This window comes from Notamacropus eugenii, chromosome 7, assembly GCF_028372415.1.
Source record: "Notamacropus eugenii isolate mMacEug1 chromosome 7, mMacEug1.pri_v2, whole genome shotgun sequence".
Lineage (NCBI taxonomy): Eukaryota > Metazoa > Chordata > Mammalia > Diprotodontia > Macropodidae > Notamacropus > Notamacropus eugenii.
The window spans coordinates 150,156,440-150,161,803 of record NC_092878.1 but is presented as its reverse complement, the minus strand read 5'-3'; positions in this window follow the sequence as shown (position 1 = coordinate 150,161,803).

The following is a 5,364-nucleotide window of genomic DNA, read 5'->3' as shown; positions in this document are numbered from 1 at the left end:
TGTCTGTTAGACCTGAAGTATCAGGGTGGTTCTTTCGGCCCATTGGAAGGAAGTATGTCATATGAGAGGAGTGATTTCTCTTGTACCATCCCTGAAGTTTATTTGTAATTTTATTCGATCAAGTTAAACCCTAATGTAAGGCTTGTTGGTTTTGCCTCCACTGCCTTTTTTTCTTCTGCCCCCTGGTGTATGTCTTCCCTTCTCATTCACCTGAGGGCTGTCAAGTTTACTTTGCATCCTCCTTGCTTTGGTTTGCCCATGTTGCTGTTGCTAAATTGGCCTTCTTTCCAAGCGGAGTGATGGAATTGGATTTCACCAGGAATTGCTTCCCTATTTGCTCACTTGGAGCCATAAGAAACAAGGGAGATGATTTGGAGTTGTGTTGTCAAAGGCAGTAAATAAGTGCAGTGTATTTAGGGGAGTGATTCCTGTAAGTCATTTACAATTTTATGATTAGGTGACAAGTTGACGTTGAAATTGTCCTTTCCCTAACTACAAATGAATAAAAGTTTCTTATCCTTACTCTTTATTCAAGTCTTTCTATAATGCAAGTTTTTGGTAAAGGCAACCATGGATTATGTAGGGGAGTTTTTTCTGAGTCATACCTAGTATAGCAACTGGGAATGACCTGAACTCTAAGCCCTGGAGTAGTATGCAGGAAGGTGGGATCATGAGTTAATTTCATGTGTTAGGACCAGAGATTGTTGGCAAATAAGGTTACTAGATGTGCAGAAGAATCATAACTAGTAATGATCGAACACCTTTTGGCCAAATGTGCAAGTCAAACTGCTTTATTTAAAGTGGACTGAATTTCATGTATGTGTGGGAATAGGACCAGTGGGAAGAAGGGTGGTTCTTGATTACAAAGAGAAACAACCTGTTAATGTCCAGAGAATTTTTGGAGCATTATCAACAAACTGGGCTTTCTCCATCCCTATCAAGTCTGGAAATTGATAGGGATCTTTCTCTGAAACTTCTAACTGGTGTATTCCAAAGTCATTAAAACCACCATTCAGTGGCGAATGAGGCTCTTATTCTTGGCCTGAAGTTAGGTATTTGAGGCAGGGCGATCTAATGTAGCTGTGCATCATATCAGTTTGGTGCCAGGGGACCGTTCTGACCACCGCTACCTCTAAAACCTGGTGGAAAGCACCCCACTAGGCCAGGTTCCCCATCAATAAAATGAGGAAATAGGACTATGGTCCAGCTAGCTCTGAGTCTATGATCCAACACCCAATTGCATGTTTCTTGGGAATTCAGAAGAGCACATTTGTTTGGGTTACAAGAGTTCCAGTCAACTTTGGAATCATTTGCAGCTGTTTCAGTCTTGTATCATGTTCTAGGTAATCACAACCCCAATCCTACCTACCTTCTCTACCAATAGACTATGCAGGAACCATAAGTCAAGAAGCAAAACATTACATTAAAAGAGAATATCGAAGTAAATGGTAGAGGGGAAGAGAAGCATTTCTGTGGTGCCTCCTATGGTACAACTATTAGCTCATTTGATCCTTACCGCAACTCTGTGAGGTGAGTCCACTTCATCCCCATTTGACAGGTGAGGAAACTGAGGCAGATGGGTGAAGGACTTGGCGAGGGTCACCCAACTCCTGTAAGTATCTGAGGCTAGATGTGGACTTTCTGTCATCAGGTCCAGTGGCCATCTCCCCCACCCAGGGAGAAGTACAGTTTTCCACAAGTCACACACCCACTCTAGTGGGAGATGGAAACTTCTGGGCCTCTCTCTCACGGGTTCATCTCCTAACCCCTGACCCACAGCCTTCTGCTACCCTATCCCAAATCCACAACTGCTTCCAAAATCACCATTCCCTGCCTTCCTTCTGTCGCTATGGCTTTTCTTATCCTCTTTTGTCAGATCACCCCAGGCCTGGAAATGCCTTTTGTTAGTCACATGTCCCAGACTTTGACTGTTTCCCTTAAGGCCTTCAGGTCACAGAGGTCAAGACCAGTGGTTACTGGCTTGAATCCTGTAGCCATAATGAAAAATCCCCCTGACTTGGGCAGCTGAATTAAGGTGAGGGAAATACTTGATTTCAAATTCTGCCTTGACCGAGCTAGTGCTTTTATCTTGAAGAAATCAATCCACCTACCTAGGGCTCATTTTCTCCTCCACAAAATGAAAGCGTTGATCCTTAAAGTCCTATTATGGGGGTAAACCTGTGGGGGAAAAGTTGCAGAGCTGAGAGGACATCTTTGCTATGGATGCCAAAGTCCCTGCACTCCGCAATTGAGTTTAGTGTTGAACTCTTTGGAGATTCCTTTTGATGAATGCCTTTATTCATATTCAATTGAACTGAACTGAATATGAATAAATCACAAGGAACAGCAGTGGTGTAGAGAAGAGAACTCCAGGCCTGGAATCAGGAAGACTCATCTTCCTGAGTTCAAATCCACTTACTAACTGTGTGACCCTGGGCAAGTCACTTAACCCTGTTTACCTCAGTTCCTCCTTGGTAAATTGAGCCAGAGAAGGAAATGGCAAATCACTCAAGGCACTGTACTAGAAAATAAGGATACAGTGATTAAAAAATGAAAACAATTCCTGTCTGGAAGGCCCTACTCATGTATACATATAAATAAATGTAAAACAAAATTGGCAAGGGAGGTAATAACAAGTAGGGGACCAGGAAATATCTCCTTGGGGAGGGAGGTGTTTCTGATGCTTGCGTACAGGGAGGAATTCCAAAAGGTTGTGAGGAAGCAGAGCACTGAAGGCACCCATGGGAAGGAAAATGGAGGGACAGGCATTGTTTCATATGGGAATAACAAGTCAACAGGCCAGAACATGGAGTTCATGAAAGGAGGTAACTCACACGGAAAAGTAAGCTGGAACCAGGTTCCAAGGGCCTTTAAGTATCAAGCAAAGGGGATTGCATTTTATTGGACAGGCGATAGGAAGCCACCGACACCAGTCCTAAGGAAAGAGGTTTGCAAGACTAACTGTGCTATATATGTGTTATTATTTCCATCTCACAGAGGTGAAATGACCCATGACCACAGAGCTGGTAGGTGTCTGGAATGGGACTGAAATCCATCCTTCCTGACTCCAAGGCCAGGACTCTTTCTACTATGTCTTGATGCCAAATGGAGTCATTGCCAATTGTCCTGACCTGTGTCTTAGCACTGGACTCTGATGGCTCCGGAGGAGAAAGTGAGGCTGGTGACTTTGCCCAGCTCTGCCTCACTTAAATCCAATTCACTTGCAAGTCAAGACATCCCCCTCATGGTGCCATTGGGCCTCCTCCAGAACACAAGACAAATAATAATCTGATGCCAAACCATAATAACAGTTCATAGTTGGTTTGGTTTTTTTTAAGGTTTACCTTTGCTTTTCTCACAATAACCCTGTAAAGTTGGTATTGAATATATGGAGAAATGAATGAATTAATCAATTCAACAGCATTTACTCAGCAACTACTCTGTGCCAGGTACTGGGCAAGCGACTGCAGATAATGGACACAAGCGAAACAGTCTCCTTCTCTTGTTGAGGTCTAGGGGTGTGGGGAGCCCCAAATTCCAGGGCAAACAACGTAGGTCCTGCCTCAGATGAATTCGACTCAAATCTTCTTTCAGTCAGAGACAAGGTTTATCAGATCACCAGTTGGGGTGGACGAGATTTTAGGAATCCACCCTACAGGCCAGATTTTAAGAATCTGAGCATTGGCCAGACTCTTACGGAATCTGAGCAATCGAATGGACACATATACAGTAAGACTATGGGAAGCTCTATGTGTGATCTAGGGGTGGCCAAGAAGTCTGGGAAGAGAAAAGGGGGCTAGATGGAATTAAGGAGTGGTGGTCTAGGGTGGAGCCAGATGCAGACATGGAAGGCCACAATGTAAGGATTAACTGGGAAGGGCCGGCTTCCCTGGGCAAATTTCAAGGACTTGGGCCATGTAGGAAAGTCCTGATGCCAAAGACATGGTCTTTTCCTTTTAGGGGTTCAGATCCCATCCCCATCATTATGAGTTTATAATTCAGTCAGGAGGTACAACATATACCACATATATGTTGTTGTTATCACTTGTGTTCTACTCTTCTTGACTCCATAGATTGTGTTGTCCATGGAGTTTTCTTGCCAAAAATACTGGAATGGTTTGCCATTTCCTTCTCCAATGGATTAAGGCAAGCAAAAGCTAAGTGACTTACCCACGGTCATACAGGTAGTAAGTGATTTGAACTCAGGTCTTTCTTACTCCAGGCCCAGTGCTCTATCCACTGAGCCACCTAGCTACCTCATGCCTATACAGGTGTAGAAATAAATACAAGATAATTTTGGGGGGAAGACACTAATCACTGGTGGAGATCAGGGGAGGCATCATGTAGAAGCCTTTGCTTCTTTCATGTGTGCTGAACCCTAAAGGATTCTAAGACACAGAGATGAGGAATCATGCAGGACAACCAGGTTGTTGTTGGCATAGGGGAACAGCTAAGGCAAGAGATGAATTTCTGTGAATGAAGAAAAATGAAAAGACCAGTCTGACTGGACCTACATTAGCATGAAGGGGGAAAGTATGTAAAAAGGTTGCTAAGAGTTCTTAGCAACAATTGTCGATTTGCAGATAACAGTTTAGAGAAGATATGCATTGTTTTCAACTGCTCCTTGTTTCTGAGAAAAAGAAGAAGGAAAAGGAGGAGGAAAAACAGAAGATATTTCTCTGTACTGCACTTATTGTTAAGTGATAGAGAAGAAGAAAAATCCTGTTAAAAGAGTATCTGTCACTTCTCGATTCTGGTTGAGCTGACACTCTTCACCAAAGTAATCTTTTTCTAAAAGAGTACAATTCTGCGTTAGTAAAGGGAGTCAGCTAAGCTTGCATCTAGGAGTGACAGGTTCTACAGCTGCTGTCTAGGAAGCAAGTTCTACTGAGCCTAGTATTTGAACAGTTTAAATCATCACAGAAGCAGCCCTGGGAGTTGATTCATTTAGCTGATATGTCATGCCTGGTGAGTTGTTAGTTCAGGAGAACGTTTATCAGTTTAGTTTGTCAGTGGAATTACTTGTTCCCTTGAAGCTATGTTTGTCAAAGAACTTTTGCGAACAATTCCTGAGAAAGAAGAGGATGTTAAAGTCTATGGCTACTTAGTTGTCAGTTAGTTGCTCTGGCCACATAGTAATAATAGTAAGTATTCCTTACTACATTGGCACAGAAAGTGTGTGCCTGCTCTGCACAAACTTATGCGTATTAGTGGGAGAGTATGATACAGTTATTGGGTAGACATATGTTATGTAAATATTATATATTTGCTTTGCATTTTCAGTGATTAGTGTTTAACCAAGTATTAGTTACTGTTTACTAATGTGAAATACACCAGTGGGGGCTCGAACTATAGTATTATTAG